This window comes from Xenopus tropicalis, chromosome 7 (genome assembly GCF_000004195.4).
Source record: "Xenopus tropicalis strain Nigerian chromosome 7, UCB_Xtro_10.0, whole genome shotgun sequence".
In the NCBI taxonomy this organism is placed as follows: domain Eukaryota; kingdom Metazoa; phylum Chordata; class Amphibia; order Anura; family Pipidae; genus Xenopus; species Xenopus tropicalis.
Window position 1 is genome coordinate 114257233 of NC_030683.2, and position 26315 is coordinate 114283547.

The window sequence follows — 26315 nt, forward strand, 5'->3', positions numbered from 1 at the left end:
GGAGCAGGAGGAATCCCGGGCGCTCCATTTTTCCCCCTGAACTATTGACACTGTTGTGACTGTAAAGAAACTGTTTCTACGGGCAGTGCCACGCGGGGAGATTAGTTACCCCATGACAAATCTTCGCTACCACGGGCGACTAATCTCCCCGAAATGCCATCAAACCGCTGGTAAATCGCTGGTGGGATGGCATACGCGTCACTTTCCATGAGAAGCAACTTTAGCCGACTTCGGGAAAAGCATTTAACGAACTGATGCTTTCAAAGCATTTCCTGTTTAAAAAAGTCAAACTATTCTTTTGCTATGGGGAAATATTCACAATGCCAATTGGTACTAACAAGGAAAATGAAAAAAAATATTACAAACACATAAATGCAACACAATTAAGCTTGCCTCCTAACCCCTTTAACACTGGCCACATACTGAATCTCCAACCAGCATGGCTAAATAGCAAGTAATACAGATGCATGCTGCAGACTGAACTGAATTATATGTAACCATGCAGCACACATCTAAATTAATTACTAACCAGCCATGCAGGGTGTGGCTTTAATATGTAGCCAGGATTAGGGGGGGAGGTGGCAACCTTACATATAACGAATCCTTCCTTTATTTCTTAAACTCCAAGTTTCTGTTTCCAAAGTTAAACAAGCATCAGGCTTTATCATAAACAAGGAAACACCCAGTGCTCCATCTGATAATGAGCTGCAAATCTTGACTCATTAGCAGTAAGAAACATTGGAGAAATAAATGAGATCCTAATTGTTATGAGGGTGCTCAAAGCATTTTCTTGCAGCAAACAGAAAATCCATGGATCAACTCGTTTTGCAAACTAGCTAGCCATTGTTTTGTAAGGAAGTATGTTAAAGGGGAACTGCACCCAAGCACAACTTAGGCTTAAACATTTCAGGCAACTTTGCTATATACACCATTTGAAAAATATGCAGCCTTGTAATGTAATAATATGGTTTGGAACAGTTCCCTAAGCCCCGCCCCCTGTTCCCCTGCTGATCTGGCTGACTACTTTGTGACTCACATAGAATGCATCCTTCCAATCCCACAATCCCCTGCACACTTGCTGTCAATAAGGAAAGGAACATCCCAGTGCAATGCATTGTGGGTTATGTAGTTCCTACATGCTGTCTGTAAGCTGTGGAGAAGTGGTTACAATTTGTAACATCAATGTTATAGTCCCTCCTCCCCTGCCAGGATTTCAAATGAGGCAGAAAGAGAAGAACTGTTTTGCAGCTGGATTTCAGCATTTAATGTTATTTATTCATACTTTTTGAAGGAACAGATTACAGGGATAGGTATATTAGGGGGTTCTGTGTTGTGTGGGGCTCTTTAATTTTGGTTTCGAAGCTGAAGTTCCCCTTTAATAAAGATTCTATGGGGAAGCAGGGCCGGATTTGTTTGCCGGGCGCCCCGAGGCCGCCCCCTCTCTGTCGCTCCCCCCTGCGCATGCGCGAACGGCGAACCTGCGCGAACTTGCGATCGCGCATGCGCAGGCCTTTTTAATCACATACGGAGCAGTGGGGGAGAGGTCCCCATTGCTCCGTATGCACGAAAAACTTTAATATTTTGGTGTGGCGGGGCGGCATGCCGCCCCCCAATTTTTGCCGCCCTAGGCCCGGGCCTTTGTGGCCTTTCCACAAATCCGGGCCTGTGGGGAAGCATGGTGTGTTACTAATAGTCCAAAGTAGGGGGGATTCACAACAGTGGAGTAAATTAAAACTAAATTATAAATATTATTGGTTTTCATAGAACTCCTTTCTGCTGGAGTCGATATTGTCAGATTCAAAGAGATGGAGTTACTGGTGAAATTGCTTTTATGTTCAGGTGAATGTGGATTTGGTGTTTAATGATTTTCTGTGTAGGTGAACATTTTACTTCAATGTTGTTCTAATTCCATTTTTGAGTACTTATTCCCATTGCCATTTACTGCCTACAGAGAATGCTGGTACCTGTAGTTATCCGGCTCCCAATCTGTGCAGCCTTCCCCATGCCCTAAGTGCAAATAACTGGACAGTTTAGCCCACACGCATGACCAACATCACTATTTTTTTGCAATCTCTTCTATCATTACCATTGTTCACAAGAATGTTTCACAACTCAGAAATTACTCATAGCACATTATTCTTTAAACTTACCTGGCAGAGCCGTGGGCGGCAGAGGAGTCTGGGTGTAGCGGAGACCAGGCCGGGCCCAAGAGGTTTAGAATTCAGCATCCAGTTTAAGTAGAGGACAATGAAGCCAGGATTACGCTGGGGAGGGGAGGGTTAAAGTCAGTGTTTTTCTGGTTTCTCTAGTTTTTTTTCTCTCATAGGTGGTTTCTCCTGTAAACATTGCCTTTTTGTGCTGTGCATTACAAGATGTTTAGCAGAGCCTCTCATACGGTAAATTCTTTGTGCCTCTGTTCATGGCAAATTTCAGTAATCAATTGTTTTAAGGTTTGTCAGTCTCTGAACAAATTTCCGCCTTTCATTACTGGTGGATAAATATCTGCTGGCCACTTCCCCATTAAACTAAAACCTTTCTATATATTATGACATTATTTTAGACTCACAATATGAGGAGGGGTCAAAAGACACTTTACCTATTCAAGTATTATACCTTTAAGAGGATTAATTAGAAGGCTGATCGTGATAGGGTAAAATTCAATCTCACATAAAATACATAGAAATAGTTTTTAAGGATTTAGAGACCCCCTTTCCACCAATCATGTTAAAGCTATGTTCACCTTTAAACTAACCTTATACAGGTATGGGATACCTTTTCCAGAAACCCGTTATCCAGAAAGCTCAGAATTATGGAAAGCCTGTCTCCCATAGACTCCATTTTAATCAAATAATTCAGAATTTTAAAACTGATTTCCTTTTTTTCTCTAATAATAAAACAGTACCTTGTAATTGATCCCAACTAAGATATAATTACCCCTTATTGGGGGCAGAACAGCCCTATTGGGTTTATTTAATGGTTAAATGATTCCCTTTTCTCTGTAATAATAAAACAGTACCTGTACTTGATCCCAACTAAGATATAATTACCCCTTATTGGGGGCAGAACAGCCCTATTGGGTTTATTTAATGGTTAAATGATTCCCTTTTCTCTGTAATAATAAAACAGTACCTGTACTTGATCCCAACTAAGATATAATTACCCCTTATTGGGGGCAGAACAGCCCTATTGGGTTTATTTAATGGTTAAATGATTCCCTTTTCTCTGTAATAATAAAACAGTACCTGTACTTGATCCCAACTAAGATATAATTACCCCTTATTGGGGGTAGAACAGCCCTATTGGGTTTATTTAATGGTTAAATGATTCTCTTTTCTCTGTAATAATAAAACAGTACCTGTACTTAATCCCAACTAAGATATAATTACCCCTTATTGGGGCAGAACAGCCCTATTGGGTTTATTTAATGGTTAAATGATTCCCTTTTCTCTGTAATAATAAAACGGTACCTGTACTTGATCCCAACTAAGATATAATTACCCCGTATTGGGGGCAGAACAATCCTATTGGGTTTTATTAATGTTTTATTGATTTTTTTAGTAGACTTAAGGTATGGAGATCCAAATTATGGAAAGACCCCTTATCCAGAATATTCTTGGTCCCAAGGATTCTGGATAACGGGTCCTATACCTGTAGTATGTTATAGAATGGCCTATTCTCCCTACCCCTAGTTCCGGCCCTGTTCAGAGTATCCTATTCATCTTCCAGTCTCTTATTGAAAGCAGTGCCTGGTTACTAGGGTATCTTAGACCCTAGCAACCGGATACCTGCTGAAATTCCATAATGCAGAACCACTGGACAAAAAGCTAAATAATTAAAAAAAACACAGTAAGGGCAATTGTAAAAAAAAAAAAAAGCACTAAAAGTTAATTTAAAGGTGGACTAGACTTGCAAGACTCGCCATTCTGCAGTTCTGTAGAGTAAACAGTGGGTGTGAATGCTCTTTTATAAAGGAGGGTTTTGTGTGTTTTACTGCATGGGCATGCAGGAGTTAATGGACTGTACCAACACATGTACACACTAATTTCAGGCTAAATTGGTCACAGTTTTATCTGTTTTGGACGTTTCATCTCTCTACTGTCAATAGTAGCAACTCCCAGCAGCCCACAAACAGCCTTTGGGAGTTGCAGTTAAACAACAACTGCAGAACTGTCAACTGCATGCCTCTAATAGTACCAGGCCCTGTGGGCCATTGTGACACCAACAAGGAGGGGCCCTGCTTTAAGTTTGGCCTGCAGTCCAACTGCTCCACCTGAACTGACATAAATACACATGTTATACAGTTGCTACGTAATGTATGGATATTTTATCACCATGTACTTACTATCACTAATGACATATTCTATTCTGCCCAAGGGGGGATATTTGTTCTGCCATACCCTAAAAACCAGCCCTGTTTTAAAGTAAAATCCCTATATATAAATCCCTATATTTTTTTTTATTCCGTTGTTCTTAGATTTGGATTTATTATTTGGTTGCTAGGGTTTAACTGCCCTAGCATCTTTAAAGCAGTTTAGCAATAGAAACAAATAACATTATAGCCTCCCATGCTTTTAGTTGCAGGAGTCAGTGAACCCTAGAAGAAACCAGAATCAGAAGTATAATAAGTGGAAAAACATAAATAATGAATGACCAATTATAAAAGTGCTTAGAAATGTTCATAACTTATTTGCAGATTGCTTCTATGGTAGCAGTATATTTGTGAACTACAACTCCCAGCCACCCCGACTGTAGAATGCTGAGAGCTGTAAAGGGAGGGTAACTGAATTCCCATCACCTTACTCATCTAATGCATTATTGGTTTCAAACAAGTACATAATACAATTACAGGCAAATGATAGGCAGGAAGAAATCCTTCTCCATACAGTAAAGTTGAATGTAGAAGTGCTGGGAGTTGTAGTTCTGAATCGTTTCTTATCTCTGACCTAGCTCTACAGTTAGTCAGTCTGCGTCTGATAGAAGGAGTAAGCAGGAATGTTTCAGTGAGGTGGCTACTACTAGGGTACACCCTGTGTGAGGCTTTTATATATTAGTATATATATATATATATTATATATATATATATATATATATATATATATATATATATATATACATACATACACTATATACTAGTAGCTCTGCGTGTCTTCACCCTTAGGGCAGTGGCACACGAGGAGATTAGTCACCCTCAATAAATCTTTGTTACCGCGGGCGACTAATCTCCTTGACATGCCATCCTACTGGCAAGAATACAGGTTATTTTGACTTCCTGAACTTGCCCTCAAGGAAACTAATTGTTATTGCTGAAGTCAATGACTCGCCCATGACATAATATAATTCTTTTACATATGAATGAAGGGTGATATCCCTGCACCAACCATTTGGGTTTTTGCTGCGCTACCACCATTAATGTGGGCCACCATGTAGGCCAGCAAAAATTCCAGCCCTCGGTACCGCAGATGTTGGACAGCGCTGTACTAGACAATTCTGCCACTGCCCTACAACAGGCACAGAAGCCCCCCATTGTTATGCTTTGTCATCTTAAAGAAGTAATTCTTCAACTGTAACATCTTTAGTGCGGCATACATTAGCAAACACTTCCTTTATTGGGGATGTTCAACAATGACTGCCATTTTTTTCTTCTTCAAACTGTTTTCTGGTTGCTAGGGCTTAATTACCCTAGTAATCAGGCTGTCAAAATAGAAGAAGGGCAGCAAAACCGAAGGTGCACATTTCTCCCTTTCTACCCCCCTCCCTGGGTAATAGCTTTCCTTTATTTCCCCTCCAACATCCTATGGAGACATCTTTAAATGGTAAATTCTCATTATAATAAGCTTTAATTGTTTACAGCTTCCCAGTTGTGCCCTTTTTCCCCCAAAAAGTGTTGTTGCACAACTTATTTTGATTTTGTTGTAATTTTCCTTTTCGTCACTACCTATTTTTATCGTTGCTCTCAAACTTCACTGTGAATTCAGGTTAATGGGGTGGTTCACCTTTAGGTTAACTTTTAGCATGTTATAGAATGTCTGATGCTTTTAGCAACTTTTCATTTGGTCTTTATTTTTTATTTCTTAATGTTTTTGAATTACTTGCTCTTTTCTTCTAACTTTTTCCAGCTTTCAAATGGGGGTCACTGACCCCAGCAACCAAACTACTACTGCTCTGTGAAGCTACAATGTTATTGTTATTGCTACTTTTTCTTACGTAGCTTTTTATTCAGCCCCTTTCCTATTCCTATTCCAGTTTCTCATTCAAACCTCTGCCTGGTTGCTAGGGTCATTTGAACCCTAGCAACCAGATGCCTGCTAAAATTCTTAAATGAAGAGCTGCTGAACAAAAAACTAAAACTAAAATAATACAAAAACTGATCAACTCACAACTGGAACTCTACAGGTTAACATATCTAACCAAAGGATGCCCACTAAAGTTCAAGAAGATTAGGAACCCATGGTTGGAGTCTCCAGCAACAGCTGTCTAAAGCACCATAATACACTCTCCATTCCCTACTTCCCCCCCTCTCCTCCCTCCTTCTCACTTTCCTCTTTCTATCATTTCCCTTGTTTATAAGAATATCAATAAAAGTTGACTATTAAAAAAAATAATACAAAAACCACAGAAAATAAGTGAAGACCAATTGCAAATAAACTGAAAAGGAAATAATAACATAAAGCAGACAAGCACTGGATTTCCAGTAATATATTGCTCTAACAAAGCGCATTTCTTCTAACTCCAGGACCTCACAAATGCGCTTTATTGTATATTGCGAGTAGCTCAGAGATAGCGGAACATGCCAAGCTACCCTTCCAGGCGAGGGGGGGTTATGGTTAATAGAGTGCTAGCTGAGGAAAGAAAAAGCAGTAGTAGTAACTTCCCTACATTCACTGTCTGCTTGCTGCCTCTTTGTTCTGCAGGGAATAGTTACATAGTTACATAGTTACATAGGGTTGAAAAAAGACCTGTGTCCATCAAGTTCAACCCATCCAAGTAAACCCAGCACACCTAACCCACACCTACCAATCTATACTCACATACATAAACTATAAATACAACCACTAGTACTAACTGTAGATATTAGTATCACAATAGCCTTGGATATTCTGATTGATCAAGAACTCATCCAGGCCCCTCTTAAAGGCATTAACAGAATCTGCCATTACCACATCACTAGGAAGGGCATTCCATAACCTCACTGCCCTCACCGTGAAAAACCACCTACGCTGCTTCAAATGGAAGCTCCGTTCCTCTAATCTAAAGGGGTGACCTCTGGTGCGTTGATTGTTTTTATGGGAAAAAAGAACATCCCCCAACTGCCTATAATCCCCTCTAATGTACTTGTACAGAGTAATCATGTCCCCTCGCAAGCGCCTCTTTTCCAGAGAAAACAACCCCAACCTCGACAGTCTAACCTCATAGTTTAAATCTTCCATCCCCTTAACCAGTTTAGTTGCACGTCTCTGCACTCTCTCCAGCTCATTAATATCCTTCTTAAGGACTGGAGCCCAAAACTGCACTGCATACTCAAGGTGAGGCCTTACCAGGGACCTATAAAGGGGCAAAATTATGTTCTCATCCCTTGAGTCAATGCCCTTTTTTATACAAGACAGCACTTTATTTGCTTTAGTAGCCACAGAATGACACTGCCTGGAATTAGACAACTTGTTATCAACAAAAACCCCTAGATCCTTCTCCATTAAGGAAACCCCCAACACACTACCATTCAGTAGATAGTTTGCGTTTATATTATTTCTACCAAAGTGCATAACTTTGCACTTATCAACATTGAACCTCATTTTCCAGTTTGCTGCCCAGTTATCTAATTTTGTCAAATCGCTCTGCAAAGCGGCAGCATCCTGCATGGAACTTATAGTTTTGCACAATTTAGTGTCATCAGCAAAAATAGAAACAATACTGTCTATGCCCACCTCCAGGTCATTAATAAACAAGTTAAACAGCAAAGGCCCAAGGACTGACCCCTGCGGTCACAGCTAACACATTTAGAAAGTAAAGTGATATTGCATACAAAATCTAAGCCCGTTTTCCAGGGGGCTTGGAAATGAACAGACTATACACTATAGACAAGAGGATTGCAGCATTTGGATAGGCACACACCTGTAGGTCTCCATGTGGCTGTGGTTGGATACAGGGGGAGCAGCAGGATAACAACGGGCAGACATATAGTGCCAAAGTAATCTCTCCAACTGAGATCTGATGCCCATCTGTCTCTGGTACCTGCCATTAGCTCAGTCCCTCTTATAGCAGATTACCTTTATCCAGTTGGCCAGTGCTAGTCTTCATTGCTTATTCCCATAAAGCTTCTTGCAAGCTTGTCTCAATACTGCTCTAGCCTACTTTGCCGTGCTGCAGCCTACAAAGCCATTAAGTCAAGCTCTGTCTTGTTGCTAGATGGAATCTGTTTTGACGAGTCAGGTTAGTTCCAGTATTATTGTTCATGATTCCCACCCCCAGGCTATCCCACGGTCCTCCCTTCTCAACTGAGCCAAGGATTTAGGTGCTCTTCTTGTTTCCACATTCTCCCTGCATGGAGGTTGTACCAGCATAAGCTACTTATAGCCAAAGTGTTCATACAGGGGGGGCCAATGCAAAGTGAGGCAGAAACTGAACACAATACCCAACACACAAGATGATTTTTTTCTACATTTTTTGTCAGGCAGAGGAACTGCCAGGTTATAGGAGAAGCTGGTCCTAAAGCAATGAAGATTCCACCATACTGAAAGACAATACTACCAGCCACATGCCCTCCAGTCCTGCTAGGAAATAATATGCATGCCACTATTTAACAGTAGCACAATTCATACCTGAAAACACAATATTTTTAGCAAAGAAGGATTGTGTGAAAGCTCTAAGCTACTCTCAAATTTCTGTATAGGGCAAGGTTGTCCAACCTTGAGTGGCTTGTGGCGGGACAACTGATCTCTATGGCTATGGGCTAAGTTGTGAGTGAGAAGCTTTAGGGAATACAATATCATATTTTGTTCATTCTAGAGTTCTATTCACTCAGGAAGTGGTGTAAAAAGTAAAGAAACAATGTGTGGAATAATATCCATGCCGTAAATAAACTAGGTGGCTGGAGATGTGAATAATGAATGTCTTGGATACTCAAATGAGGAGGACAGGTGGTTCCTAGAAGGTGCTCCCTAAAGCTAGGTGTTTGGAGTCATATTAGCAATAAAAACATATTTTACATGCAGATATCCCACCAGAATGTCTGTTTTCACATGTGTCCTGACATATCTGCTCCAACATCTAAATCTTTTAAAACGTATGAATACATTTTAGAAGTGACTGTGGATGTGCCCCCACAGAATTGCTCTACAGTGGGCTTGAACAGCCCGTCCCCCTAGTTTAAAGGGAGGGGATTGTTACACCAAACTGAGGCAACACAAAACTTATTGGATATTCACATTAAATACATTACAACCATATGGCCTCAATGTAGATATTGACTTTTTAATATGATTTTGATATCGTTTTTGATATAGTAACAGTATAGTATGTTTTAGATATACAGGTATAGGACCCGTTATCCAGAATGCTCGGGACCAAGGGTATTCTTGATAAGGGGTCTTTCCGTAATTTGGATCTCCATACCTTAAATCTACTAAAAAATCAATAAAACATTAATTAAACCCAATAGGATTGTTTTGCATCCAATAAGGATTATTTACATCTTAGTTGGGATCAAGTACAGGTACTGTTTTATTATTACAGAGAAAAGGGAATCATTTAACCATGAAATAAACCCAATAGGGCTGTTCTGCCCCCAATAAGGGGTAATTATATCTTAGTTGGGATCAAGTACAGGTACTGTTTTATTATTACAGAGAAAAGGGAATCATTTAACCATTAAATAAACCCAATAGGGCTGTTCTGCCCCCAATAAGGGGTAATTATATCTTAGTTGGGATCAAGTACAGGTACTGTTTTATTATTACAGAGAAAAGGGAATCATTTAACCATTAAATAAACCCAATAGGGCTGTTCTGCCCCCAATAAGGGGTAATTATATCTTAGTTGGGATCAATTACAATGTACTGTTTTATTATTACAGAGAAAAAGGAAATCATTTAACCATTAAATAAACCCAATAGGGCTGTTCTGCCCCCAATAAGGGGTAATTATATCTTAGTTGGGATCAATTACAATGTACTGTTTTATTATTACAGAGAAAAAGGAAATCAGTTTTAAAATTCTGAATTATTTGATTAAAATGGAGTTTATGGGAGACAGACTTTCCATAATTCTGAGCTTTCTGGATAATGGGTTTCCGGATAAGGGATCCCATACCTGTAATAACAATTCTGGATTTTTTCTGGTATTTTACATTTGTCTATTTATATTTATTTGGAGGTTTTTTTTTTCTATTTAATCCCTTTTTAATTGGCTTCCCCCTGGTGATTGTATGCACAGAGCGAATTTACTGGTAACTCTCTTGGCTGTTTTTTTACTTGGATAAGTTTGCATATCATTTTATTTGATTATATGTACAGTTTTTATTGATATTGGGCATTTGCATCACAATTTTGTATATATATATTTAGCTTTAAATTCCCTGGTAGCAATGCGTTCCGGCTTGGTTATTTGTGCATACGCATTCGGTAGCCTGGTCTGCACATTTGCTCATTTTTTGCATCAGTTGGGAGAGATGTCGGACGTGATGATGGGGGCAGACAGGTGAGGGCAAGCTTTGCCCTTGCGTGATTTGGCACGATCCTTTTTCAAAAATGCATGGCTCAGCCGAAAAATATGCTCCGAAGCAAAAGCCCAGGCAAAATATTAGATTTTTGTGAAACTCACAAATGACCTGGGTGCAAATTGCCCTGAGTCCTGCGCAAAAGAGCGAGTGCATAGGAGTTTCCCAATCAGGAAAAGCAACTTAACAAAGGCAACAACTCACCAGATTTTTCTAATGGTCCTGGTGGATAAACCTGTAGCCAGGGGAGAAATCCACACTTTTTTCTTGTAGAAGGCTCGCACACTGGATTATTATACCTTGCGTGATTTGCCGTTTGGGCTTTAAGGGGCCCATTTACTAAAAATTTTGAGATAAAGTTGTATTTTTCATAAATAAAGAACATTTTGGAATGTATGCGAAAGATTTTCATGGTTTACGGTAAATTTCCATGAATTTACACTTTCATTGGGACTATACAGTGGAGGAAATAATTATTTGACCCCTCACTGATTTTGTAAGTTTGTCCAATGACAAAGAAATGAAAAGTCTCAGAACAGTATCATTTCAATGGTAGGTTTATTTTAACAGTGGCAGATAGTACATCAAAAGGAAAATCGAAAAAATAACTTTAAATAAAAGATAGCAACTGATTTGCATTTCATTGAGTGAAATAAGTTTTTGAACCCTCTAACAAAAAAAGACTTAATACTTAGTGGAAAAACCCTTGTTTGCAAGCACAGAGGTCAAACGTTTCTTGTAATTGATGACCAAGTTTGCGCACATTTTAGGAGGAATGTTGGTCCACTCCTCTTTGCAGATCATCTCTAAATCCCTAAGGTTTCGAGGCTGTCTCTGTGCAACTCTGAGCTTGAGCTCCCTCCATAGGTTTTCTATTGGATTAAGGTCCGGAGACTGACTAGGCCACTCCATGACCTTAATGTGCTTCTTCTTGAGCCACTCCTTTGTTGCCTTTGCTGTATGTTTTGGGTCATTGTCGTGCTGGAACACCCATCCACGACCCATTTTCAGTTTCCTGGCAGAGGGAAGGAGGTTGTCGTTCAGGATTTCACGATACATGGCTCCGTCCATTTTCCCGTTAATGCGAATAAGTTGTCCTGTGCCCTTAGCAGAAAATCACCCCCAAAGCAAAATGTTTCCACCCCCATGCTTGACGGTGGGGACGGTGTTTTGGGGGTCATAGGCAGCATTTTTCTTCCTCCAAACACAGCGAGTTGAGTTAATGCCAAAGAGCTCTATTTTGGTCTCATCAGACCACAGCACCTTCTCCCAGTCACTCACAGAATCATTCAGGTGTTTATTGGCAAACTTCAGACGGGCCTGCACATGTGCCTTCTTGAGCAGGGGGACCTTGCGAGCCCTGCAGGATTTTAATCCATTGCGGTATAATGTGTTTCCAATGGTTTTCTTGGTGACTGTGGTCCCTGCTAATTTGAGGTCATTAACTAACTCCTCCCGTGTAGTTCTAGGATGCTTTTTCACCTTTCTCAGAATCATTGACACCCCACGAGGTGAGATCTTGCGTGGAGCCCCAGAGCGAGGTCGATTGATGGTCATTTTGTGCTCCTTCCATTTTCGAACAATCGCACCAACAGTTGTCACCTTCTCTCCCAGCTTCTTGCTAATGGTTTTGTAGCCCATTCCAGCCTTGTGCAGGTCTACAATTGTGTCTCTGACATCCTTGGACAGCTCTTTGGTCTTTCCCATGTTGGAGAGTTTGGAGTCTGCTTGATTGATTGATTCTGTGGACAGGTGTCTTTTATACAGGTGACTAGTTAAGACAGGTGTCCTTAATGAGGTTGACTAATTGAGTAGAAGTGTCTAACCACTCTGTGGGAGCCAGAACTCTTAATGGTTGGTAGGGGTTCAAAAACTTATTTCACTCAATGAAATGCAAATCAGTTGCTATCTTTTATTTAAAGTTATTTTTTCGATTTTCCTTTTGATGTACTATCTGCCACTGTTAAAATAAACCTACCATTGAAATGATACTGTTCTGAGACTTTTCATTTCTTTGTCATTGGACAAACTTACAAAATCAGTGAGGGGTCAAATAATTATTTCCTCCACTGTATTTTCGCCAGGTTTGATCTGTCGAGTGCCATTGAGTCCTATGGAAGGCTCCCAAAGCCAGAACTGTTTTTGTGGTGTTTACAAACTTTTTGGCTCAAAAACTTAATGTCTTTCGGAACACAATTGCAGATATGCCTTCTGTCTCTTTATGCACCCCTGAGTAACCTGTAACTCAGCAGGAGTTTTATCCAATAAAACACTGTTACACTTCTTTTGCTCCTTTCTCCTTTCATAAGCATACTTGTTTGTGAGGATTCACCCTAACTCTACTGAATTCAAGTTCTGGATCGTCTGGCACCATAGGCGGATTTTCAATAAGGCTGGGGAGGCTCAGCCTCCCCAAACCTCTGCTCTGGCACCTTAAAAATAAAAAACAAAAAAAAACCTTGCTCCATTTCTGCGCTGTCTTGCAAATCTTCTCCTGTCCCTGCAAGCTCCGGGTTATGCTGTAATCAGCTGTGCTCTGATTGGATCTTTCTTCTTGTGAATTCTCCAATCAGAGCACAGCTTTCTTGACAGACAGTAAAATTGACCAATCAAGGCACAGATACAGACAGGGATCGGGAAATTTTGCAAACTGGAGGCAGTGCAGAAATGAAGACTTAAAAAAGAAGAATTTGCAGACTGTAACTTTACCCATGAACCAGCTTTGAACTTTTGCTGCAATTTTTCATCCCACAGGTACTATACACAGGTACTATACACAGGTACTATACTGTATATGCTCTAAAGGCTGAGTCACTAGCTGAAATTAAATTGTTTTTTGCCACCTGACATCTATAATATCCCTATCCCCTACCCTAACAGATGAAGGGTAAGTTAACTTTTCCCCCTGACAAAGCTCATTGTGCTTTTATATATTTGTTATGGTTTTTTGCACTTTCTATTTTTTTTTACTTTTGTCATTGTTTTTTTCATTTCTAGTTAGTTACAGTGGGGCCAATGCTGTGTATCAGTGCCAGTGTTATAGTGCCAGGGCCTGAATATCTGCCATCTGTACCCACTGCTCCTCATGGCATATAATGTGCTGGTTTTGTATATAAAGACTGCGTCTCACTGTATATAACGTGCCTGGGATGTCAGTACCCGCTGCCTCACTTTCTATAAAGCTAACTTAAACACATCTAATGGGGTGGTTCACTTTTAAGTTAACTTGTAGTATGTTATAGAATGGCCTATTCCTAGCAACTTTGCAATTGGTCTTCCTAGTTAATTTTTTATAGTTTTTGAATAATTTGCCTTTCTCTTCTGCCTCTTTCCAGCTTTCAAATGAGGGTCACTGACCAAAAAGTATTGCTCTGTGAAGCTACAGTTTTATTTTTCCATGCAGGCCCCTTAACTATTCATATTCCCATCTCTTGTTTAAACCACTACCTGGTAAATAAGACCCTAGCAACCAGATAGCTGCTGAAATACCAAATGGAGAACAAGTCTCCCATTAGCTGTAGGTCAGTCTATATATGGCCCATATTTAGCCTCCCCAAACAAAAAAGTCACCCTCCGCCTATGTCTGGCACTTACTTCCCTGGGTCTGGTAAATGGGCACACTTAGCATATTACGACGAGTGGAGGAACTTGATTCTATTTGTTTGCACTATGCACTTTACTTGTGGATTTATATACACAGGGGCAGATGTATCAACATGTGAGATTGGAGCTCACATAATTTTAAATAGAATGAGGGTTTGCACACAGAAAACACAAGCACAGTGGTGGTATTAACAGGGGCGCTTCTGCCATTAGGCGAGTTGAGAAACTCGCCTCAGGCGGCAGAAGCGCCCCAGTTACCAGGGGCGGCAAAAAGCCGCTCCTGGTAACTTTAAGAGCCGAATTTCCGGTTTTTAAACCGGAAATTCGGCTCTTCTAGTGCAGGAGCCGCCTCAGGCGGCGATATGTCCAGAATCGCCCCTGGGTATTAAAAAAGGAATAATCCTTTATATAATATACAGAGGGTTTAACAACAATCAATTTTATTTCCAAAATTACAGAAAATAACACATAAAATTGTAAGATAATACATACCATAAGAATGTGCATAGGCAAAAAGAGATTAGAGCGCACCACAGAAAAACTCACCCGTATTCTATTCATTCCATTTGGTAAATACGCTTCTAAGAATCCCATGGGAATGAATAGAAAGTTGGTAAGTTTTTCTGTGGCGAGCTCTAATCTCACATTTTGATAAATCTGCCCCATAGAGTTGCACTTTATACTTTGTGGAACTTGTCCCATGAATTTATTACACTATATTATCTTGTCGTTTCGTTTTTAATGCTTATCCTCACATCAACCGATTTATTAATGTTCGTATTTTTTTCGTTTTCCTGTATTGAGCTTTTTACTGCTAAGAATTGCGTATTTAGATTATTACTCGAAAACACCATTTTTTCATTATTTATCAAGTGTAAAAACCATAAAGAACTCGAATACAAAACTCTGCCTAAAAGCTGGCAAGGTCATGTAGAAGCCAATGACAACTGTCCTTATCAGATAGTAAAATCTTTAATTTGAAGTTTTCGGGATCTTTTTTTCGTTTGTTTAGCCGGCCATACACGCACCAATTTTATTGTACGAAACCTTGTTCGATCGTTATTGCTACAAGTATGGCCACCTTAATGGATTTTGAGGTTTTCATATGCTTATTTTTGTTCTGTGTTTTTATTCGTTCCTACTTTTTATATTCACATTTTTTAATAAATAAGTCATTGTCTGCTTTTTTTTCATTTGGAAATTAATTCATGGTAGAAAAAACCCATGAAAATGACAGAAATATTAATTTAGATAAATAGGCTTCTTGTGGGTTTATGTATCAGTTTTCTACTTTGTGAATTTTAGAGTTTATTTGTACTTTAAATAAATTCAAAATGTTTGCTTAATCGTTAAAAAATCCAAATATTAAAAACTCAATTGAATAATATCTTGGAAAAAAAACTCAAATAAGCCAAACGCCTAATACTAGAAAAAAAAGATTCTGAACCAAATACTGTAGTAAAATATTTTATATAAACTGTGTAAAGTTAATTGTCTCTGAGCTCGCACATAATGAGGCTTCCCCCAGGGCCGCCCCCCCAAGCATCCTTCAGCTTCCCCCAGGGCCCCCCCAAGTATCCTTCAGCTTCCCCCAGGGCCCCCCCAAGTATCCTTCAGCTTCCCCCAGGCCCCCCCCCAAGTATCCTTCAGCTTCCCCCAGGCCCCCCCCCCAAGTATCCTTCAACTTCCCCCAGGCCCCCCCAAGTATCCTTCAGCTTCCCCCAGGGCCCCCCCAAGTATCCTTCAGCTTCCCCCAGGCCCCCCCCCAAGTATCCTTCAGCTTCCCCCAGGGCCCCCCCAAGTATTCTTCAGCTTCCCCCAGGCCCCCCCCAAGTATCCTTCAGCTTCCCCCAGGGCCCCCCCAAGTATCCTTCAGCTTCCCCCAGGGCCCCCCCAAATATCCTTCAGCTTCCCCCAGGGCCCCCCAGCTTCCCCCTGGGTCCCCCCCAAGTATCCTTCAGCGTCCCCCAGGGCCTCCAAGCATACTCCAGCTCCCCCATGGCACCCACAGCATACTTCAACTTCCCCCCCGGGCCCCCAAGCACCTTCCATTTCCCCCCAGCGGCCTCCGGCTCCTGTGATGTCTTCCTCTGTGCCGCGGCTCCCAGCGGCTTCTGTGCTTTTATAAGGTTGCGCCCTGTGCGTGTGACGTCATTACGCACGGGCGCAACCTTATAAAAGCGAGTATGCGGCAGAGAGCCGCGGCACAGAGAGGGAAGGAGCATTCGCCGTATAAGACGCACAAACTTTTCCTCCCAAGTTTTGGGGAAGAAAAAGTGCGTCTTATACGGCGAAAAATACGGTAGTACCCCTTTCAGGCATATGGCACACTGCCATAAGGAAATAAGTCACAGGCACAGGTTCGCTACTGCACCTATTAATGCCTGCCACTACTTGTAGTTGTAGAACACAGAGTTACAGAAAAGTTCCTAATTCAACTGCTTTAGCCAGCTTCTAACAGAAACAGCAACACGTGTTTAGGTAAAGGTAAGCATTTTGGGTTGCACGCACCCCTTTCCTTCAAGGGTTCAGTATAAACTCCTGTTATCATAACAGTCACAGCAAAAGGTGAAGGTAGGGGGCTGTATACTGGTAATGTCATTATCTACCTTGGAAGGACAAAACATGGAGTAACTTCAGTTGCAATGTTTGCCCTATTCAGCTCAAGAAATAACAAAAAACAATATTGAAACAATAGGGAAAAGGTATGTAAGTATGTTCAGCATAAAGCCCTATTCATTGCATTCATGTTGAGCTAGGGGGTATACTGCTCCTTTAAAGGATAAGTAAACTTTTAAAATAAGAGAATGTAAAATTGTATTGTATTCTAAGCAGACAATACATTGTAAGTCAATTAAAGTCACATATATTTAAGGTGCATATCTATTACCTGGCAAGGGTCTGTCTATATCTGAAAACATCGATTGGGCTTGTTTTTCAATTCGGTAAGCACTTGGATTTGTTCAGTTTTTCTCCTTATTTATATTAATACAGGGGCGCATGGATGGACATATTATATGATATATAGAACCCAGTGGCTAATAGGGAAATAGGAGTACAGAACATTTGGTGGGAGCTCTGGCTAAGGGGCAGTATAAATATATGGATATATAATAGGTTATATGACTAAAGCGCTTTAAAAACTCTTTGATCAAGGGTAAATTCTATTTACAACTGTACATTTGATAATGTAAGATGTAGACTGGCAACACATAATTTTGGTTTTAAAAAAATTCTATTTACATCCAACTCAGAGGTTTCCCCATATACCAGCATTTGTAATTAAGAAGAATTACGAATCCTTTGGTTACGGTAAATTCTCCACTTGTGCCTAGAGGCTGCATTTAATATGCTGTACCATTAGAAAAAAGGATAATGATTGACAGTAAGTTCTTTACCAAGCTGTGATGTTTACAACTGCTCGACACAGAGGAATAACAATGCAAATGAAGCGTTAACCAAAGACTGGAGGAGAAAATCTTGCTCCCAAGAGCTTGCAGTTTAAGAATGGAATACCCAAAATGAGCCACCCAGAAGCAGTGGAGAGGAAAAGAACCGCGCTGGTTATGGAATTTGGAAAGTGATACTTGTGATCTTAAAGGACATGGGTTGTTAGCTCTGTGGACAAATTATTATAAATCTATCAAATCTCAGCAAAGATGACTGCCTTGAAAGCACAGTCCCTTGGGAGGGTCCAATTAGGGTGCAATGTATCCCTCTACGATAAAGCACATTTATAAAAAAAAGACAGATTTGAACTGAAACCATTGATTGTATCATAGCCTGAATCACAGAGCTCTGAAACAGGAAAGGCAGTTCTCGACCCCTACATATCTAGCAGCGTTATTTACACTGCCAGCCCTGACTTGCCTAAAAAAAACTACAGCAAAAGCTGAAAAAATGTGCGTCCTTTGAACAATTAAAGATACTTCTAAGGCCTTTCCATGACATTCTAAAGATTCTTATCACATCCATGAAGATATAAACTCATCCACCTCACTTGAGATACCCACAGAAGGATTAGCGTTACCTTTAATTAAAGTCTTGGGATTTGATCTGCCGCTTGAGAAATCAGTGGGGTCTACGGTGGTAAAAACTGCACTCGGTTACCCAGTACCAAATGCAAACCCACAGCCGGAAGAAAAGAAAACAAAGCCTACAGCAGAGGTAAAGTACACAGTATGTATTCAAATAAAGTGCACAAAGAGAGGTGACTTACCTTTTGCAGGCTGCCTTTCCCCTGGTTGTCTGCATCTCTCTCAGTTGAAACTAAACCTGCTGTGGCAGGTGTATTCGTTCTAGCAAAGGTAATTATGTGGCTAACATGGGAAAAAAAGGTGTGTTTGTGTGTCTGTGTATGTTCGACTGAGTGTGTGTGTGTTGGGCTCCCTCCTGTGTCAGGTGTTCAATTCATCTCACTGTACAGCAAGAATACAACTTTCTTTGCTGTGCAGTTTCATCAGTGTCCACATTTTTTTGTTTGCTGTACATGTTCCCCTATGTTTTAACCACACACAGTCTATACCCTGTAGACCAGTGGGTATTGCAAGGGGAAGGAAAACCTCACACCTTCCAGCAATTTAACTCATGGTTTCATGCTTTCTCATGCTTTAGGTTGTACAAAAATTCCACCATAGTCCCCACTTTATTATTTAAACTAGTATAATATGAAATACAGTATAAGAGAGTGTATTACTTGTAGAATACAGGTATCAGACCCCTTATGCAGAAACCCATTATCCAGAAAGTTCAGAATTACAGAAAGGCCATCTCCCATACACTCCATTTTAATCAAATAATTCACATTTTTAAAAATGGTTTCTTTTTTCTCTGTAATAATAAAACAGTACCTGTACTTAATCCCAAATAAGATATAATTACCCCTTATTGGGGGCAGAACAGCCCTATTGGGTTTATTTAATGGTTAAATGATTCCCTTTTCTCTGTAATAATAAAACAGTACCTGTACTTAATCCCAAATAAGATATAATTACCCCTTATTGGGGGCAGAACAGCCCTATTGGGTTTATTTAATGGTTAAATGATTCCCTTTTCTCTGTAATAATAAAACAGTACCTGTACTTGATCCTAACTAAGATATAATTACCCCTTATTGGGGGCAGAACAGCCCTATTGGGTTTATTTAATGGTTAAATGATTCCCTTTTCTCTGTAATAATAAAACAGTACCTGTACTTAATCCCAACTAAGATATAATTACCCCTTATTGGGGGCAGAACAGTCCTATTGGGTTTATTTAATGGTTAAATGATTCCCTTTTCTCTGTAATAATAAAACAGTACCTGTACTTAATCCCAACTAAGATATAGTTATTCCTTATTGGAGGCAAAACAATCCTTTTGGGTTTAATTACTGTTAAAATCATTTTTTAGTAGGAGATCTGAATTACGGAAATACCACTTATACGGAAAACCCCAGGTCCCGAGCCTTCTGGATAACGGTTCCCATACCTGTACTACATACTATGAAGAAATAGTGTTCTTACTATTGATTGCATAATTTAGATGTAACATACATATATAAACTTATAGAAATGTTTTATATATTTATACACATTTTAGGAATAAAAAGGTGAGCCCTTACAACCCTTTATAACACTTAATAAATAGACCCTGAGGCTGCTGTAGAGCCCAACAGGTCCAGACTGCTGTATGAGTAGGTTGCACTGAATGGGGTGTCAGGTATAAAGTACACCCTAAGGGTGCAATGCCTCCCTGTACTTACCATCTGCCATACGGGAATTTCTGTGAAACAGACTGTAGGAATGCAAACAGGGATACCTATATGGCTAATCGCAAATATGCTCTATTTATAAAACATTTAGTTAAGTTATTCTGCACAGAACACCCACGTTCTTTTAAAGATGTTTATTAATATGAATGGGAGATGCCTTACCTTTGGTTTTAATTATATAATATTAAATATCATCCTTAGACCCAATGAAACAATGACTTTAAACAGCCACTTTGGCTAAAAAAAGGTTAAATGCCTACTAAGGACATACAGGTATGGGATCCCTTATCTGAAAACCTGTTATCTAGAAAGCTCTGAATTACGAGAAAGCCAACTCCCATACACATTATTTTAATCAAATAATTCAGATTTTAAAAAAATGATTTTTACCTTGTACTTGATCCCAACTAAGGTATAATTAATCCTTATTGAAGGCAGAACAATCCTATTGGGTTGTATTGGTAGGGAAGCTCCTTGCAGCCATTGGGTCTACTCTACCGTTTTCTTGATTGTTGATGACCAGCAGTGGTGATTTTTTCTTTGTTACAGGGACCTTCTACCTAGGATTGTGGGAAGAAAAAGAAGAAAACACAGAGAGGCACAAGATACACAGCTTGAAAACAAAACAAAAGCAAATCCATTAAAAGGATACTGTAATCAAAATTTTATCTTTGTATAAAATGTGGTTTCCTGTATTTCTAAAAGGAAAGTTATAATTACTTTTTATATTGTGTCAGGGATGCATTTCCTGCACTGCTCTCTGGAAAGGCCTGCGGCTGTTTTAGTGGTTAAAATAGAGGATGATTAAAACTAAAACAGAAGATTTGGGTTGCAAAATTACAGAAAGGCCATCTCTCATAGACTCCATTATAAGTAAATAATTCTAGTTTTTAAAAATGTTTTCCTTTTTCTCTGTAATAATAAAACAGTACCTGTACTTGATCCCAACTAAGATATAATTACCCCTTATTGGGGGCAGAACAGCCCTATTGGGTTTATTTCATGGTTAAATGATTCCCTTTTCTCTGTAATAATAAAACAGTACCTGTACTTGATCCCAACTAAGATATAATTACCCCTTATTGGGGGCAGAACAGCCCTATTGGGTTTATTTAATGGTTAAATAATTCCCTTTTCTCTGTAATAATAAAACAGTACCTGAACTTGATCCCAACTAAGATATAATTACCCCTTATTGGGGGCAGAACAACCCTATTGGGTTTATTTAATGGTTAAATGATTCCCTTTTCTCTGTAATAATAAAACAGTACCTGTACTTGATCCCAACTAAGATATAATTACCCCTTATTGGGGCAGAACAGTCCTATTGGGTTTATTTAATGGTTAAATGATTCCCTTTTCTCTGTAATAATAAAACAGTACCTGTACTTGATCCCAACTAAGATATAATTACCCCTTATTGGGGGCAGAACAGTCCTATTGGGTTTATTTAATGGTTAAATGATTCCCTTTTCTCTGTAATAATAAAACAGTACCTGTACTTGATCCCAACTAAGATATAATTACCCCTTATTGGGGGCAGAACAGTCCTATTGGGTTTATTTAATGGTTAAATGATTCCCTTTTCTCTGTAATAATAAAACAGTACCTGTACTTGATCCCAACTAAGATATAATTACCCCTTATTGGGGGCAGAACAACCCTATTGGGTTTATTTAATGGTTAAATGATTCCCTTTTCTCTGTAATAATAAAACAGTACCTGTACTTGATCCCAACTAAGATATAATTACCCCTTATTGGGGGCAGAACAACCCTATTGGGTTTATTTAATGGTTAAATGATTCCCTTTTCTCTGTAATAATAAAACAGTACCTGTACTTGATCCCAACTAAGATATAATTACCCCTTATTGGGGGCAGAACAACCCTATTGGGTTTATTTAATGGTTAAATGATTCCCTTTTCTCTGTAATAATAAAACAGTACCTGTACTTGATCCCAACTAAGATATAATTACCCCTTATTGGGGCAGAACAGTCCTATTGGGTTTATTTAATGGTTAAATGATTCCCTTTTCTCTGTAATAATAAAACAGTACCTGTACTTGATCCCAACTAAGATATAATTACCCCTTATTGGGGGCAGAACAGTCCTAATGGGTTTATTTAATGGTTAAATGATTCCCTTTTCTCTGTAATAATAAAACAGTACCTGTACTTGATCCCAACTAAGATATATAATTAATCCTTATTGAAGGCAAAACAATCCTATTGTGTTTATTCAATATTTAAATGATTTTTAGCAGACTTAAGTTATGGAGATCCAAATTACGGAGATCCCTTATCTGGAAAACCCCAGGTCCTGAGCATTCTGGATTACAGGTCCCATACCTGTACTAGCAAAGGTGTTTGGGATTATGTGGGAGTAATTGGGGCAGAGATACAGGTACAGCCAAATACTATCAGGGGGATGCTGGGAGCTTTAAAGGGAAGTCCAGTCAAGTATAACATGTTGCATGATGAAAGCAGAATTACTTTTAAAGGACAATGAAAGGTTAATATAAATTAAAAGTAAGTCTAAAGACATTCTTTTTAAGTACTTACTGCATATCTAAATTCCCAGATCCCTGCTTGCTTCTCTGAGATATGGTGCTGGCAGCCTACAGCAGTGTGAAGCCTACAGTGACATCACTGAAATCTCTCTCCCCTTCCTGTAGGTGCCAGCGGCAGCTTTCCTATTCTCTGAGCATGTGTGTAACTTGATCCTGTCTGCTGTTCTGAGCTACACATGCCCACCAGCCAATCAGAAGCGGATCTGGCAGAGGGGAGGGGTGGGGAGGGAATGAAACACATGTGCAGTACGAAGCAAGGAGGGAAAGGAAGGGAGAATACCTTTTTAGAGATGGCTGCCTGTTCTAGAAAATGTGAAGTAAGTGTGACTGAGTAAATATTTGATTAGGTGAGCCAAAAGTGTGGCGTTTTTACTAAACAATAGGAGGACTATTGGGCAGTATGCTTTTTAAATTTTGACTTGCATTCTCCTTTAAGCAACTTTAAACATATAAAAGAAATTGAATAGATATCTGTAAATGTAATTACTATTAAAAGCATCAATTTCCATGTTATGCGATCAGAGTAATGTAAAGGCAACCTAACACTGAATAGAAAATTCATAACTAAAATAATGTCAAAATGCTTTTCCCAACTTCGTTTGCTATTATGTCAGATGTCAGATCAGAAGTATTAAACCTCCTTGGCTGACTCACATCTAGTAGGGTTCCTCTGCAATGTGGAAGGTTATATAGGGGTCTGTCTATTCTCCTCAAGATTCAACAATGTACAGGCAAATGTACAATGTACTGGCTCCTGATTAAACTGAATGTGTGTGAGCACATATAAGTAATAACATTAAAGGAAACCCTAGCCTTAGTTTTAATATCTACTTGTGTACATAGCCACAGAACATAAATCATGCATTTTATAGCAATATTAAAGCCAGCAAGGTTTAACCTGGCTCCCATTCAAATGTGCCTGGCTGGCAAATTCACAGCGGCATACCTAATGGGCCCAGTTTGGATGCCAAATTTAAGATTAGTAAAAGACAGGAATTACTGTATCCTGGAGACATATTTGATGTTCATTTGAATAAGTGATTTGGTTTATACGCTAATAAGTGTTTCCAAAGAAACCAGGAATTACTTATTTTTGTATTATATAGATAATGCATGTCAATTTTTTTTGTAAAAACAGCTTGTTATATATATACACTAGTAGCAGTGAATGAATGATCCGCTTCATCCTGAAAGGCCTGTCCTATATTTTGCTACAAGGAAACAATTATTTGTTTCTGCTTTTTGAAAGATTAGACAAATGCAATTAGGAACAGCTGATTTATATAATGCATTGGGACTGGCTATGCCTGGCTAGATTCCCCTGTGGCACATACGGATAGTGGAGTAAAGCTGGCCATTTGGCGAAGATCTGTCCCCGATATGCCCATTCCGCTCATGTGGTCACATTGACAGGATACAGGCTGTAGGGACAAGGACTGTATCAATGAGCTGATGCCCTCCTTGTCCTGATGGGATTTTTAAACCTGCTGGTTGATTTTCAGTCAGGTAGGCCCATCTGAGGTCACCACACATGGGTCAATAAGCTGCCGACTTAGTCTGTTGGCAGCTCTAATTGGCCTGTGTTTGGCCACCTTAACTAGAGTTCCAACAGCAAAATCTTTATAGGTCCCTCAACCCTTTAGAAAAGTGATATTGTCCATAAGTTAGCAAGGTATGTCTGGCCTACCAGACAATCTACCACTGGTTCCCAGCCCTAGTACCCAAGAATAACTCCTTTTAGTCCTTTCTTATTTCCCCCATAGGTCTATATGACTCCTATTACATTAAGCCATAGGGTTTTCAGCAGTGGCTAGGTCTTCTCGTTCTTCTCGTAATGTTCCTGAAGGTGATAGCCAAGTTGCACAGAGATCATACATGCAGTCTCTATAAGGTGTTCTTGTGTTACAGTATTAGGCATGAAAGGCTCATCAACTCAACGGCTGTAGGTTGTGTAGTAATGATAATTCAGGAGGACAGCCGCTTCCCTAAAGCTCATTATGTCGGTTTAAAAAACCCAACATACTGTGCTTTGACTTCAGCTTCTTCTCCCACTTCTTTTGCTTCTTATTCATAGTGCCCCCCTTTTTCTAAACACTACTCCTCCTACAGTTTTTACAACACCCAAACTCTCCACACTTCTTCGTCCTATAGCAGAGCAGGTTACTTGTGCTTTTCTAAGCAATCTCGCCCCCCGTCTTTTTGTGGCGGCGCTCCGAACACCCACATTTTAACATTGACTTTGACAGGGAAGATTTTCAAACTGCGGCCAATCAGATTTAACCTATTAAATTTTATTGGATTAATGCCAGGGTCCCCAAACTTTGCACAATTTGTCACTGGGTGAGTCTGTACCAAGTTTAGGAAAGTGGGCAGAGCCAACAGGCAATCAGATTTCACTTATAGACTTTCATTGGTTTAAATTTAAACTGCTGTCATTCTTTAAATATTAACACTAAGATCCCCAAACTTTGCAGAGTTAGTCACCAGGTAACTGCAGTTCAAAGTTTAAAAAAAGTAGGTGGAGCCACCAACAGCTAATCACTTTTTACCTATTGACTTTCAATGGGGAAATTCAACCTGCTGCCACAATTCACCTATTGTCTTTTATTGGTTTATATTTAAACTGCTGCCGTTCTTTAACTATTAATCCTAGGGTCACTAAACTTTGCAGTTAAGTCACTGCAGTTTCAGGTTAGAATGGATGGAGCCACCGACCACCAATCAGATGTCACTTTTTGACTTTCAGTAGGGAAATCTGAATTGGTACCATTCAGACACTATTAAAACCAGGGTCCCCAAACTTTGCCCAGTGGTTTTTACTATATGACTGTGGTCCAAGGTTAGAAAAAGTTGGTGGAGCCAACAACAGCAAATCAGATTTCATTCAGTGACTTCATGTTTTTCAAACCAACATGAAGTTTGTTCTCCAACTTCCCTTTCTAGTTACTGATTGCTGTCCCATAGTGAACCATATGTAAAAATGTAGAATCACTGGTGGGTGCCAAGTTGTCAGGCACCCCAGAAATTCTAGTGGTTTACTTCATACCCGCTGCTTCTCAGCCCCACATTAGCAGGAATCAGGACATTTCCATTATGTTAAACATGTTAAATGTCATGTCAACACTCTGAGGGAGAAACACAATAAATAGAGCTTAGAATACAGAGTAATTATCAACAGAAAGAGCACCTTTATCAGTGGGTGTGGGTGTGTGTGTAATCCACTATGGAACAATAGTTCACCTGATTTCATGGACTGTAGCTAGCAATTTGTATTAGTTTAGTTTTCAATGCTTAAAGGGATTCTGTCATGATATAAATGGTTTACTTGTTATTACTTAATTACACTGTTTACATAGCAAATAATTCACTCTGCCATATAAATTTTTTTCTTGTACAAAAACAGTGGCTTGCAAAAGTATTCCGCCCCCTTGAACTTTTCCACATTTTGTCACATTACAGCCACAAACATGAATCAATTTTATTGGAATTCCACGTGAAAGACCAATACAAAGTGGTGTACATGTGAGAAGTGGAAGGAAAATCATACATGATTCCAAACATTTTTTACAAATAAATAACTGCAAAGTGGGGTGTGCGTAATTATTCAGCCCCGTGAGTCAATACTTTGTAGAAGCACCTTTTGCTGCAATTCCAGCTGCCAGGCTTTTAGGGTAT

The 26315-nt window shown here is 39.5% G+C and overlaps 1 protein-coding gene across 5 annotated transcripts in view; it reads right to left on the reverse strand.

Moving 5' to 3' along the window:
• fut1 (fucosyltransferase 1 (H blood group)) overlaps nucleotides 1-26315 on the reverse strand; it is a 70814-nt gene that overhangs the window by 10861 nt on the left and 33638 nt on the right. For 2 of the 5 annotated variants that reach the window (XM_018095331.2, XM_031904967.1), the window contains exons 3-4: nucleotides 20458-20627; nucleotides 2151-2264 (exon numbers count right to left, since the gene is read on the reverse strand). The gene's annotated coding sequence lies outside the window, so the exon portion shown is untranslated. Of the gene's footprint in view, nucleotides 1-2150; nucleotides 2265-8109; nucleotides 8423-18533; nucleotides 18675-20457; nucleotides 20628-26315 lie in introns of those variants that run through there. The other 3 variants (XM_012966342.3, XM_012966344.3, XM_012966341.3) reach the window with 3 other exon arrangements.